Source organism: Felis catus, chromosome F1, assembly GCF_018350175.1.
Source record: "Felis catus isolate Fca126 chromosome F1, F.catus_Fca126_mat1.0, whole genome shotgun sequence".
Classification (NCBI taxonomy): Eukaryota; Metazoa; Chordata; class Mammalia; order Carnivora; family Felidae; genus Felis; species Felis catus.
The window spans coordinates 11,931,319-11,946,658 of NC_058384.1; the positions used below are offsets into that span (position 1 = coordinate 11,931,319).

The following is a 15,340-nucleotide window of genomic DNA, read 5'->3' on the forward strand; positions in this document are numbered from 1 at the left end:
TGGTGTTGATGACCAGTGATAAGAATGAGCCTGTCTTCTGCTGATGTGCTCTGCTAGAGCAAAGAACAACTGACTCATAGGTGAGGAAATGTACGTCAGTTCACTTGATTGTCCTAAAAATGCTTTTAAGTAAAGTCTCTGTCGTCCTCTGTATTCACTTATATTCTTTACTGTTAACGTCACTCCATAAATTTATTCTCAACCTATACCGGAGTTGAAGCCGCTTTTCAATAACGTCCTAAATACAATGGGTGGCGGATAGAGATAAGAGAATGCCAACATGCCAGCACTGAGAGTCAGTTCAGTCTCAGCTGAGTTTAAAATTTCAAGTAGCCAGTGTAAAAAAAAAAAAAAAAAAGGAAGTAAAGTATATTATTTAGTTCTTATCAAAAAGAAATACTAACCCATGTTCCTCAGGAAAAACTTGTCCTGGCATTAATTTTTAAAAGAATTTCTTAGGTAAGGTTTTTAGTAGGAGTCGTGAGTGACGTTAAAGACCAGACCTTCAATAGCATTTTTACAGCAAAGACATAGACAGGTTCCTTATGTCTGTTCATATTTTCGCTAATCTAGAAAAATGACACTCAAAACCACATATTTTAAAAATTGGCTTTGTATTTTTCCACCTTTTTTCTCTTGGTCAGCTATGCCTGGTGAACGCCTCCTGCCTTGTAATACCAATTCAAAAGCTGTGGTGGCTACATACTGGGGTTGACAATTTTGTTAAAGCTCGTTACAAAAATTGGATATGCGAGAGAGTACATTTAGCATTAGCTGATAATGGACTCATCTTATCTTCTGAATCCAGATGCCGAGTGAACACCTGCCAAGAACGTAGCTTGCCACAGTTCGTGTCAGCAACCAAAACACTCTTAAAAATTTAAGTGCCATCATACCTCTCGCTAGCTTTCCAATGCCATTATCATAACATCTAAGCTCCTGACTTTGCTTCCAAGTTTCTGCAAAATTAGGCCTCTTCTTACTCCTGTAAAGTCACCTCCTACTACGTTCCTGCTTATGCTTCATACTCAAAACACTCTAACCGGGGCGCCTGGGTGGCGCAGTCGGTTAAGCGTCCGACTTCAGCCAGGTCACGATCTCGCGGTCCGTGAGTTCGAGCCCCGCGTCAGGCTCTGGCTGATGGCTCAGAGCCTGGAGCCTGTTTCCGATTCTGTGTCTCCCTCTCTCTCTGCCCCTCCCCCGTTCATGCTCTGTCTCTCTCTGTCCCAAAAATAAATAAATGTTGAAAAAAAACCAAAAAAAAAAAAAAAAAACCACTCTAACCAACCTCCTCCCTGTTCCTCAAGCATCTCATTCCCAACTTTGCTATTGCGTCTGTACCTGGAATGTTCTTCCCCAGATATTTGCATTCACATCCTTGCCTTGTTCCTGATCTTAGGAGGAAAGTGCCTAATTTCTCACCACTAAGTATGATATTAAGGGTAGGTTTTTTTTTTTGTAAGTTCTTTATCAAATTGAAAACATCCCCCTCTTAGTATACTGAGAATTTTTATCATGAATGGTTATCAAATTGTGTCACATGCTTTTTCGGCTTCAGCTGTTATGTTCACATTATCTTTCCTCTTTACCCCATTGATGGGATGGATTACATTGACTTTTTTTTTCTCTAAGTCAGAGGTTTTATTTGTTTATTAAGATCTAATTGACATACATTATATTAATTTCAGTTGTATAACATAATGATTCAATATTTGTGTATATTCCATTGATTGATTTTTTAAATGTTGAACCACCTTGCACATCTGGAATAAATCTCACTTGTGGTGTATAATTCTTTTTATACATTGTTAATTAAATTCAATTCACGAATATTTTGTTGAGGATTTTTGTGTCTGTGTTCGTGAGAGGTCTTGCTACGTGGTTTTCTTTCTTGTAATGTCTTTATTTGTTTGGGGCGTTGGGGTAATGTTGAACTCATAGAAAGAGTTGCCTCTGCTTCTGTTTTCTGCAAGACATTGTAGAAAATTGGTATCATTTCTTCCTTACGTATTTGGTAGAACTTATCACTGAAACCATCCAGTCCTAATGCTTTCTTTTTTGGATGGTTATTGATTAGTGATTCAGTTTCTTTAATAGTTCTTTAATAGTTAACTATAACTATTGTTATAGATTGTGATTAGTCCATTCCATCTAAATTATCAAACTTGTGGGCCCAGACCTTTCATATTATTTATTTATTGTCCTTAAGTGTCCCTGGGATCAGTAGTAATGATCCCTCTTTCATTTCTGATATTGATAATTTGTATCTTTTCTCTTTTTTTTTCTTAGTTAGCCTAGCTACAGGTTATTGCTTTTTACTGATTTCTTTAAAGGAATACCTTTATATTTCCTTGACTTTTCTCTATTTATTTCCTGCTTTCAATTTCATTTATTTCTGTCCTAATTTTATTATTTATTTTCTTCTGCTTGCTTGAGGTTTAAGTTGCCCTTCTTTAGTTTCCTAAGGTGGAAGCTCAAATTATTAATTTTAGATCTTCCTTCTTTTCTAATATATGTATTTTATGTTATGGACTTTCCTCTGAACAACTCTGGCTCATCCCATGAATTTTGATAATTTGTATTTTCATTTAGTTCAAAATATTTTTATGTTTCTTTTGAGACTTCTTTTTGACACATGTTATTTAAAAGTGTGGTGTTTAGTCTCCAAATACTTGGAGGTTTTACAGTTATTTTTCTGTTATGCATTTCTAGTTTAATTGTATTATAGTCTGAGAATCTAATTTGTATGATTTCTATACTTTCAAATGTGTAAAGGTGTGTTTTATAGTCCAGAATATGGCCTATTGTGGTGATTGTCTATTCAAGTTTGAAAAGAATGAATTATTCTGCTGTTACTGGATGGAGCAGTCTGTATGTGCCAATTCAATTAAGTTAAATGATGTTTTTCATGTAGATCATATCCTTACTGATTTTCTGCCTTTTTAATCTATCAATTACTAAAAGAGTGTGTTGAAGTCTTTAACTATAATAACTTTAACTATAATAATGGATTTTTCTGTTTCTCCTTTTAGTTCTCAGTTTTTGTCTTATATATTTTGATGCTCTGTGTTAAGTGCATACATATTAAGAATTGTTATGTCTTCTTGGAAAATGAACCCCTCTATCATTATGTAATGCCCTTCTTCATCTCTGATAATTGTCCTTATTCTGATTCTTTGAAAACGTATTGCTACTTCAGCTTTCTTTTAATGAGTGTTTGTCGCAGACTCTGAGTCTGCAGTTCTCTCTTCAACAGCAAGACAGCAGCCGCAGAATTGAATACAATTGAATTAGGGCTAATATCCAGGGGGGAGACAAGAGCCCCGAACAGGGGTTTTGTCTCTGTATTTATTGACCTCTCAAGATCTCACACACGTGGTGAATGTGAAGAAAACAATCAGATAGTAATCATTAACTTGTGTGTAACAAGTAGAGGACCTGGGGGGAGGGGGGGTTGTGGGGGTGGGGCTAGGCCAAGTGGTGTTTGTGATCAAAGTATATTGGTGCCAGATGGAAAGTAATTTCCTGCAGGTGATACAACAAATTACTCGTGATCCCATTACAGTATCTCACTAACTCACCTTGGGCGCTTTCACCCTGTCGCAGCGGCTTTCCGCCCTAAGCTTTTTTCTAACCCACTTATGTAAGTATAAAGGAATTCTTGAACCTATTTCCCCACAGGTATTAGCATATCTTTCTCAACCTTTGCTTTTAATCTACATGTGTCTTTATATTTAAAGTGGGTTTTGGGGGCGCCTGGGTGGCGCAGTCGGTTGAGCGTCCGACTTCAGCCAGGTCACGATCTCGCGGTCCGGGAGTTCGAGCCCCGCATCAGGCTCTGGGCTGATGGCTCGGGAGCCTGGAACCTGTTTCCGATTCTGTGTCTCCCTCTCTCTCTGCCCCTCCCCCGTTCATGCTGTGTCTCTCTCTGTCCCAAAAATAAATAAACGTTGAAAAAAAAATTTTTTTTTAAAGTGGGTTTTGGTACCTGGGTGGCTCAGTCAGTTAAGCATCCAACTTGGCCCAGGTCATGATCCTGCGGCTCATGGGTTCAAACCCCACATCGGGCTCTGTACTGACAGCCTGGAGCCTGCTTTGGATTTTGTGTCTTCCTCTCTCTTTGCCCTCCCCCACCTCTCTCTCCCTCTCTCTCAAAAATCAATAAACATTAAAAAAATAAAGTGGGGGGGGGCGCCTGGGTGGCGCAGTCGGTTAAGCGTCCGACTTCAGCCAGGTCACGATCTCGCGGTCCGTGAGTTCGAGCCCCCGTCAGGCTCTGGGCTGATGGCTCGGAGCCTGGAGCCTGTTTCCGATTCTGTGTCTCCCTCTCTCTCTGCCCCTCCCCCGTTCATGCTCTGTCTCTCTCTGGCCCAGAAATAAATAAACGTTGAAAAAAAAAAATTAAAAAAAAAATAAATAAAGTGGGTTTCTTATAAACGACTTATTGTTGGATTTGTTTTTTATTCACTCTGACAATCTCTGTCTTGTAATTGTTGTATTTAGATCATTTATATTTAAAGTGATTATTGATATAATTATCAGTATAATTACCATGTTTTTAACTTGTTACTTTCTTGTTACTTTCTCCCTTGTTACTTTCTTCTCCCTCTTTTTCTGCCTTCTCTGGTTTTAATTGGTAATTTTTATATTACCTATTTTACCTCCTCTCTTAGGATAGCAATCATATTTTCTTAATAAAAAAATTTGCTGGTTGCCCTAGACTTTACAATGTCCATTTTAAGCTAATCTAATGCTAATTTTATGTAGTGCAGGTACCTTATAGTAGATTATCCATGATTCTTTCCTCCTGACCCTTGTGACATCACTTTCATTTATTTCATTTATCCATATGCTATAATCGCCCAATATATTGTTTCTATTATTACTTTTAAGTCTAAAGTTTAGTTTTCAATAAATTAAGAATAAGAAAAGCAAAAGATTTTATCTGAACTTCATATATTCCTTCCTTGAGATTTTCCTTTCTTTATGTAGATCCATGTTTCTGATCTGTATCATTTCCCTTCTCCCTGAGGAACTTCTTTGAATATTTCTTGCAGAGCAGAACATTATAACATTTCTTCCTTGCAGTAAATTATCCCAGGTTTTCTTTTCTGGGAAGGTTTTTATCCTTCACTCATGAAAGATAATTTTGCTGGATATAGAATTCTAAGTTGGTGGGGTTTTTTCTTTCAATACGTTAAATATTCTACTGCATTCTCCTCTTGTTTGTCTGGTTTCTGACAAAAGTCTGCTGTAATTCTCCTTGTTCCTCCATAGGTGGGTTTTTTCCCATCTCTGGCTTCTTTCAAGATTTTAACATTTGTTTTTGATTTTCTGATGTCTCAACATGACATGACCAGGTAGAGATTTTATATCTATATCTATATATCTATATATCTATATCTATATCTGTATATCTATATCTGTTTATCTATATATCTATATCTATATCTATATCTATATCTATATCTATCCTGCTTAGTTTTCTCTGGGGTTTTTGAATCTGTGGTTTGCTGCCAGTCATTAATTTTGGAAAGTTCTTGGAATATTATTACTTTGTTATTACTTTAAATATTTCTTTGGCTCCATTCTCTCCTTCTTTTCCTTTTAATATTCCAATTGCATGTAGGTTATCCTTTGGATATTCTATTTTTCATTTATTTGCATTTCATTTTGAGAGGTTTCCTTTGACTGATATTCAAGCTCACTGGTTCTTTCTTCTGCCATGTCAAGAGTACTGATGATCCCACCAAAGGCAGCCTTCATTTCTGTTACAGTGCTTTTGATTTCTAGCATTTCCTTTTGATTATTTCTTAGAGTTTCCATATCTCTGTTCATGCATGTTGTCTTAAACTTTCCACAAAAGCCCTTAAACATTTTGACCATAGTTAAATTCCCAGTCTGATAATTCTAATATGTGTGTCAACCTGACTTTAGTTGTGATACTTTGTCTCTTTAGACTGTATTTTTTCTTGCCTTTTAGTATGACTCGTGCACTTCTTTGTTGTCGAAAGCTGGATATGATGCATCATGAAGTAAATAGGACTTTAGTGTGAAATTTTATGTTAATCTGGCTAGGAGTTGGGCTGTGTTTAATGTTTTCTGTAGCTTCCTCTAGACTTTGGGCTTCCATAAGAACTCCTTTTCCGAGAGACTCTGTGTCTTGCCACTCCTTCAGCTGTAATTCAGTGTTATTATACTGGAGACCTATTGGTCCGGTGGTATGGTTTGGTAGAAGAGAATCACTGCATAACCTTATGATTAAATCTCAACCTTTGAGTAGGCCTGTGTCTTCACAAGTGTTTGTTAGCTTCCTCCTCCGTTGCATTTAGGTGAGAAAGAAGCCCTACAGAGAGCTGGAGATGAGAAAATGCCCTTCCCCCACATAAGTTAAGGCTCTTATTGTCTTTTTCCCTGAAGAGTAGGTCTTTGTTTTGGAAAAGGCTGTAGGCATATTTCACAATGGCTACTTTCCCCCTTTATCTACAGAACTTTTCCATCTTCCCACATTGAAACTTTATATTCATTAAACATTAACTCCCTATTTTCCCTTTTCTCCAGCCTGAGCAATCACCGTTCTTTCTGACAGTGTGTAGTCTTTTGTTATCTGTCTTCTATCACTTAGCATAATGCTTTTGAATTCATCTATTGTGTAGTATGTATCAGTATTTTGTTCCTTTTTTTCAGAGTATAGTATTCACTGTATGGATGTACCACATTTGTTTACCCACCCACCAGTTGATGAACATTCGTGCTGATTCTACTTTTGACTATCACAACTAATGTTGCTATGAAAATCTGTGTACAAGTCTTTGTGTGAACACGTTTTCATTTTCTTGGTTAGATTTCTAAGTGGAATTGTTGCGTTGTAGGTAATTATTGGTAGTTTTCAAAAGTGGCTGTACTGTGTTACATTTCTACCAGTAACATGAGAATTCCAGTTCATTCACATCCTGACCAGTACTTGTTATTTTCTCCTTTTCTAAATTATAACTTCTTCAAGGGTGTGTAGTGGCAACTCATTTGGTATTAATTTTCATTTACCTAATGACTAATGATGTTAGACGCTTTTCATATATCTGTTAGCCATTAGTATGTCCTCTTTGGTGAAATGTCTATTGAAGTATTTGGCCCATTTTTTAAATGGGGTTATTATTTGTTTCTAATTGAGTTGTAAGGATTCTTTATGTATTCTAGGTACAAATTTTTTTTATCAGATATATGATTTATAAGTTCTTTTCCCTGGTCTATGACTTGTGTAATCTTACTTTCGGTTCTAGGTTTTTCCTCATTAATCCACCCACAAGCTCAGCCTTCAGATGGTTTGCAAATCATCATTACCTCTGATCTAATGAGGAAATTTCCAAAGGAGAATTGGACTCCAGTAACTCCTACCCCTAGAGGAGTTGAGCTGAGACTGCTCAGCTGAGCCATAGCCCTTCTTACAGGAGTACCTGTTACAACCTGAGGCAGGGTTCTTTTCTAAAGTGTCGATATTCGTACATAGCAGACAATTCAGCAGACTTTCCCATCAAACCAGCAGGGATGGGGTGACATATATTAAGAGCTTCACCAGTATATATTTTATTCCTGTAGGTCACAGGCGTATCAGTAATAAAGCCAGAGTTGTCTTTAGTCACTAGGTTTGAAATTGTAAGATCTAGACCATATTTCCCAAAGAAATCCTATCACTAAAGATGTAAACCTTAGAAAAACTTAGAAACCTCCATTTTAATCAGTCAATTCAGTGAAATTTTATAGGGTGTTGCGCTAGGTAGTAAGAGACAAACAATGAACGAAACACGTTCCTGCCTTCAAATAGATTGAAGTGTATATTTTCATACAAATGACCACAATACATAGCTGAGTGTATATATGGTCATGAGGAACATTAGGGAAGGCTATCAACAAAAAGTGGCACTTGAGCTAATCTTGATGAATAAGTTGGATACCAGAGGCAGAAATGGGGATGAGAGCATTCTAGAAGCATGTGCAAATATACAGAAGCTGAGGCTGGTAGAGAACGTTAACACCACAAGATGTATTCTGGAATAGTGTAGGATGTGAAACAAAGCTGGAAAATCAGGTAGGGAAGGCTGTAAAGAACCTTAACCGCCATCCTTTAAGATCTGTTGACCATCTTACTGTGCCCACCATTGCTAGCTGGGCAACGGTGGGTTCTGAACTCACGGCCCAGAGATCAAGACTTGAGCCGAGATCAAGAGTCAGACGCTTAACCGACTGAGCCACCCAGGCACCCCTCTAAATGACTTTTTATAAACTGCTGGATTTTTGTACAACCCTCTCCCAGTATAATATGCAGATACACAATCATTCAGCCTCTTCCAGAAGGACACAGAATCTGCCGCTTTCCCAGGGAGCCCCTATTTTTGTTGCTTCCTCTGCATCAACATTATGGCAAAGAGCCGTATGACTGCAAGTGTGGTGCAGAGCCTCTGACCTCAGCAGCACTGCTCCCGTACTCACTCTGCTTTCCACTCTTCTCCCACCTTTCCCCCAGTGCTCACCTTTTGTTCTCTACAGGCAATCTCCGCTCCCCTCAGGTCCAGCCCCCCACCCCCCAGCTTTCCGGGCTCAAATTTAAAAGAACAAAACCCGAATGCCCCTTCCTCCACGAGGGCGTCAGGGAGAAAACGCATTCGTGGATTCATGACTGCCACAATAGGAGCAAGGGGACAAAACACCTGCGTAGCTGATGAATCCCAGTTAAACGAATTTTGAAATGACCTCCACCTGGTAGCCGTGGCCTTTGGTTCCAAAGCGACGCCAGGCTTCTCCATCTGGATGACACCCGTGCATTCTCCATAGCTTTACACAAGTCGTCGCTTTTGGTTCTCTTTCTTCTTGAGGATTCAACAGATGCATTCTTTTTTTTCAACGTTTATTTATTTTTGGGCCAGAGAGAGACAGAGCATGAACGGGGGAGGGGCAGAGAGAGAGGGAGACACAGAATCGGAAACAGGCTCCAGGCTCCGAGCCATCAGCCCAGAGCCTGACGCGGGGCTCGAACTCACGGACCGCGAGATCGTGACCTGGCTGAAGTCGGACGCTTAACCGACTGCGCCACCCAGGCGCCCCAACAGATGCATTCTTGAAACAGTTTCAAACCCACAGCTGACATTTTCTATTTTCGGAGTGTCTTTTCATTATAAAAGAGCCATTTTTGCAGTAGGCAGACAAAAGCATAACCTCTTTTAGATGTCTTTTTTTTTTTTTTTTTTTTACATTACTACAATGCTTTATAGTACTATAATGCTTTTCATCAGGAAAAAATGGAATCTATATTTCACCACTACTGGAGTACAATATAGGTAACACAGGAGGAATGGATTTTTTTTTTAATCTCCATTATTCCAAAGAATGAAAATACCCTGCCTCATTTATCTCTTTAAGTAATGTGGATTGTAATAGTTTTGAAGTAACCATACCTCTCTTCCGTTCCTTAAAAGTAGACGCTTGGCTTTCATAGTCATCATTTTTGTCTGATACCTTTACTACTTATGTTATATAGATTTAAACAATATGGTTTGTCCGCTTTTGAACAAATAGGGTTGCATTGATACATTCTGGTGTGTCTTAGTTCTTTTACTCAAAATTATAGGATTCATTGAAACTGTTGCTTGTGGCAACAATTATTCATTCCTGTAGAGTCACATGCCTAAATGCCCAGTGGGCACAAGTGTCTGGGACTTACCATGTGAGAAAACGCAGCTCTATAGCATATGCGTAGGAGCAGAATTGCTGGGTCACAGCGCATGCACATCTTTGAATTTAAAGATCAATGCCGCAACATGCTATTAAAAGGGGTTGTACCAATTTACACTCCCGCCAGCAATTTTTTTTTTAACATTTATTTATTTTTGAGACAGAGAGAGACTGAGCATGAACGGGGGAGGGTCAGAGAGAGGGAGACATAGAATCTGAAACAGGCTCCGGGCTCTGAGCTGTCAGCACAGGGGCCCCATGCGGGGTTCGAACTCACAGACCGCAAGATCGTGACCTGAGCCGAAGTGGGCGCTCAACCGACTGAGCCACCCAGGCGCCCCTCCTGCCAGCAATTTCTGAGGCATGACCTATGGAATTTTAACTCAAATGTTTCTATTTTTAATTTCTAAAATCAATCTTTATGGGCTTTTTCAAATCAGTCCTTTCATTTTGGTTAGCCTCTTGTTACTTGCTCATTTTTGTGATCTTGAGTTTTAATATATTTTTCAAATGTTTATTTATTTTGAGATAGAGAGAGTGCCCGTGTGCGTCCCAGAGAGCGGGGGAGGGGCAGAGAGAGAGGGAGAGAGAGAGACGCCGAAGCAGGCTCCATGCTGTCAGTGCAGAGCCAGATGCCAGGCTCCATCTTACCAATGACCTGAGCCGAAATCAAGAGCCAGATGCTTATCCAGATGAGCCACCCAGGTGCTCTGATATCATCTTTTATATTTAGAATTTTATACATATTCATCTTAAACTCTATATCTAATAATCCCAATATCTGAAGACATTGAGACTCTTATCTGTTGTTCATTGTTTCTGCTGACTCTCACTTGTGGTTGCTTTATGTCTTTGGTTGTTTTCAAAATAAGATACTTAATTTGTAATAACTTAGGAATTTCCAACAGTAAATATTTTATGTATTTGACCCGAGAGGGATCTGCCACTAAGTGTCCTATTAACTGTTCATGCTTTACTGTGGTTTCTTGGGGCTGTGAGAGGATAATAATTGTACATATGGGATTAGAGTTGACAAATTAAAAAAAAAAAAACTTTTTTTTTAATGTTTATTTATTTTTGAGACAGAGAAATACAGAGCATGAACGGGGGAGGGTCAGAGAGAGGGAGACACAGAATCTGAAGCAGGCTCCAAGCTGTGAGCACAGAGCCGGATGCAGGGCTCGAACTCAGACTGTGAGATCATGACCTGAGCCGAAGTCGGATGCTTAACTGACTGAGCCACCCAGGCACCCCTAGAGTTGACAAATATTAAGAGTAATAACACTTCTTATGCTCTTTTGCTGTTGAGGGAGGTCATTGAGAGGACATGACAACTGGTTGGCCTGTGAGCTGGACCCTGGCAACCGGAGGCTCCACATCCCCTCCCCTGTCCTTGGAATGCGCATTCTGCTTGCCTTTCCTGCTCCCAGCAGCTGTCCAAGTGCCTAGCCTTAAAATAGTGATGTGATATTGAGATGATACGCACGGTCAGCATGACGAAGGCATCCATACAAACTTACAAGATTGGGTGGGTGGGCGCAAGGATCCACTCATCTTGCAGCAGCCCAAGATAAGCCTTGTACCTGCGTTCCCTTTGCTTATTCAACCTGCCACCTACCAGTCTGGAGCGGCCTCTTTCTTCGGTCTCTTTCAGTAAGGAGGCCACTTTCACGTTACACCTGGAAGGCTCCCGAGGCGCTTGTAAACCAACACATTTCTCTGTCTCAAATTTCCCACCGTAAACACACAATGCTCTCAAAATCATGAAATGAGGTTAAAATAACCATGGAACCAAAATATTTGCCAACCACAAGTAGACTCAATTAGTAAAATTTTATTGTGCCTTGTGAGGTGGGATTTCCGCTCACCCCTTAGAAGGCTACTTATTGAAGATGAAGGCATCCTTTTCTCTGTGCTTTTCCATTCCACACTGTATAACTCTATCAGTGCAAGGGCTTAAGAGGGAATGCTTTTCTCTAGAGATAATTTTAATTTTTTAAATTTTTTAAAGATTTTATTTCAATCCAAGTTCGTTAACATATAGCGTAATAATGATTTCAAGAGCAGAATTTAGTGATTCCAGAGATAACTTTTTAAAGTCCTGCTTCTACCATAAGCCAAGGGTTTCTTCCCATCCGGGGCCACTTTATTTTATTTTTTTTTTAATTTTTTTTTTCAACGTTTATTTATTTTTGGGACAGAGAGAGACAGAGCATGAATGGGGGAGGGGCAGAGAGAGAGGGAGACACAGAATTGGAAACAGGCTCCAGGCTCTGAGCCATCAGCCCAGAGCCTGACGCGGGGCTCGAACTCCGGACCGCGAGATCGTGCCCTGGCTGAAGTCGGACCGCGAGATCGTGCCCTGGCTGAAGTCGGACGCTTAACCGACTGCGCCACCCAGGCGCCCCATCCGGGGCCACTTTAACTCCCACTTAGAATCTCTGGTTTAGGCTAGAGTCCCTTCTACCACGAGGCATCTCCAGATCTTTTTTTTTTTTTTTTTTTAATCAAAGTGGATATGGAGGAATGACTTTGGGTATGAAATGGCTTATACCTAAGGAAAGGAGACAAAGGTGAAACAAAAAATCAGGGTGGGGAAGACAGCATCAAAAACTATTACTGGTTCTTAGTTACAAGAGTTGGAGATAAGGACAGATCTTTAAGCTGACTAGGATACTTTCCCACTATGGACACATTCTGACCCATGGCCTCTTAATCTGTCAAGCACAAGACAGGAGCAAGAATTTCTAGGTGGCTGTTTCTGTCCCTCGATCTGTAAATACTGATCTAGAGTTCAAGGTTTACCCTTGTCAACACTCGCAGAACACTGCAGGTAGGTCCTCCAGGATTTTAGGCATCCTGCAGGGAATGACGGTCAAGGCATACAGTTTGATACTTTAAGGGGGGTGGGGGGGTGCTGAGAGGAGAAATTGGAACTATATCAAACAGATGAATATGCTCAGGGGTTTTACCTATTTAAGTAGTCAATAGTTTCCGTTAACATTTCAGCATTGGGGGCAGGAGGTTGCGTTTTCTGAGCTGCGATTCTTCTGGAGGGTAAGATGCTTCCTCCGGAAAAAGCTATCGCCCCTTTAGTTCACTTATTTTAAAAGACGGCAATTTGGTAACGAGAAACGATTTCAGAGTGATTTCCAGCAGCCCATACAGATTACCGAAGACGTTTTAAACGCCCTGGACGGCAGGTCGCCCCGCACAGCACAAGCCCTTCCCCGAGGGTTTCCCTTACGCCCGGGTGGGTGTGGTATGTGGGGCCTCAGTTTCAAACACAGGTCAACTGCTGCGCGCGGCCGGGCCCCACTGCCTGGAGCGGCGGGAACCTGGGGCCCCGCACACCCGCCCGCCGCGCGCAGGGGCCTGCGGCAGGGCGCAGGCGCGGGATGGGGGGCGGGGCGGGGGCGGGGGGGAGGAGCGAGGGAGGCGGCACGCCCCGCCTCCCACAGGCCCGCAGGCCGGCCTCGGGTCTAGAGCCGCCTTCCCTAAGCGAGGCCCGGGGGTCGCGCTTCTTCTGGTTCTGGACAGCTTTGCCTCACCCTGCACCCACAGCTTGTACCCGGGGCCCCTCACTCGTCAGCCCCTCAGTGCGTCCATCCTGCAGCTCCTGGTGCCCTGCCTGGCATTCTTCCCCTCCCGAGCTCTGCTGTCAGAGCTGCGTCTGCTCCTCCCCGCCCCTCTACCCACTGCGGTCTCACCCCTGCAGACTTGATAGGGATTGGGGGGAGGGAGGGGTGGGCGGCTAGGGAGGGGAGGGCAGAAGTGACCGGTAATTTGCAATGTAGGGTGGGATTCAGAATCTCAAACCGGCTTCTCCACTTTACAGATGCCTGACCTTGTGTGCTTGTTTACACTTTTTAAGCCACCTTTGAAAGGGACACACATTCTAGAATGTTGATTTAGTAACCTCAAGTCAGTCCTGTTTCTTACACTGCCAAGTCAAAAAGGCCTTCCTCACCTACACCTAGCCAATTGAAATGGCCATTCGACTGAAGTTTTAGGTGGTTATCTTCCCGTAAAATACTCCTATATGTACTGCCAGATTAACTTTCTTGAATATAATGAATATAAGCTTATAATGAATATAAGCTTAATCATTACCCCCATGTCCAATTAATAAACATTAGAAAATGAACCCAAACTGTCCAGCTTTGTCACAACCTCTCTCCGGTCCCTGCTGATCGTACAGTGCACCTACTGGTCTCAAATACATCCCGACGTATTTGGGCCTTCTGAACTATTTATGCCTCTTTCTCCACTACACTGGTTCCCCTTTCCAAATTTCTGTTAAAAATCCTACCCTAAATGCCATCTCCTCCAGGAAGTCACTTAGGGTTTTCCCGATGTCCTTGTTCTCTTGGAGACAAGGCTTTTTCTTACTGGAAAATGGTTAATGGAATCTGCCACTATTTTTTTAATACAGTTGGACATTTATGTTGTCCTACTTTCCCATTTTTAAATTCCTTGAGAGCAGGAATCATGACTTTTTCATCTGTTGTATCCCCTGAAGAGCTTTCCAGAATATAAAAGTAAGGGGAGGGGCGCGTGGGTGGCTCAGCGGATTAAGCATCCAACTTCGGCTGGGGTCATAATCTTGCAGTTTGTGGGTTCGAGCCCCACATCGGGCTCTGTGCTGACAGCTCAGAGCCTGGAGCCTGCTTCGGATTCCCTGTCTCCCTCTCTCTCTGCCCCTCCCCCACTCATGCTCTGTCTCTCCAAAATAAACATCAAAAAAATAAAAAAAAAAGGGGGGAGGAGGTGTTTGAAAGCCTGTGATTGTTTCCATTTTGATTGAAACATTAAAAAAAAAAAAACTTCCCTTGAAAAGTGCAATTTTGAGATTCACAGCTACAAGCTAATTGTAAACACAAAGGATGAAGGAACAGATTTCTCAGTCCCCTACTGTGTCTCCAGTGTGCAGGTGCTTTCGGATATGCTTTCTTGTCTTTGCGGGTCATTCCCACTTACCCATGAGGACACTGAAGGTCAACAGAGTGACTTCCCTACTGTTGCCCTGCTTTGAGTGGCAAACCTAGCAATTTGAACTCCCTTCTGTCACACCAGCATCACTTGATGAAAAAGTAATCAGTACCTCCACAAGATCCTTTTCCAGAATCAAAGGAGGGGAGGTTCACAAATGCCTTTTCCAAACTAAAACATGTTACTCAGGTGTAAGGGATTAGTGACAAGGAGGCCACCATAGTAAGTAAAACAAACAGGTGTCCAATCTCGATCATGTTGAGCACAATGCCATGAATAAACCGTCTAGTGGAATGGAGGTCATTGATAAGCATTTTAATCTTAACATTTCCTGTTAAGTACATTTGATGCACTTTAAAAAAAAAGTAATGGCATTTAGCTGTTACACTGGCAGGCATTAAGTCTGTTACATAGTATTTATGTAGTTGAATATTCATATGGCACTAGGATGTGATTTATACAACAAAAAAGACGAAAATAAGACACGGTCCCAGCTCAGAAGGCTTACAATCCGAAAGGCATCAAGATACAGGGGCTAGAACTATAGGGACAGAAAGCTTTATCTTCAAAATATCTTTAAAAAACTTTTTGGCATGAAAATTTATGAATCTTTGATAATCAA

The 15,340-nt window shown here is 41.1% G+C and overlaps 1 long non-coding RNA gene across 3 annotated transcripts in view; it reads left to right on the plus strand.

Annotated features, from left to right (window-relative positions):
• The window catches only part of LOC109495557, a 51,595-nt gene that overhangs the window by 9,443 nt on the left and 26,812 nt on the right, over window positions 1-15,340 (plus strand). The gene's annotated exons all lie outside the window — the stretch shown is intronic.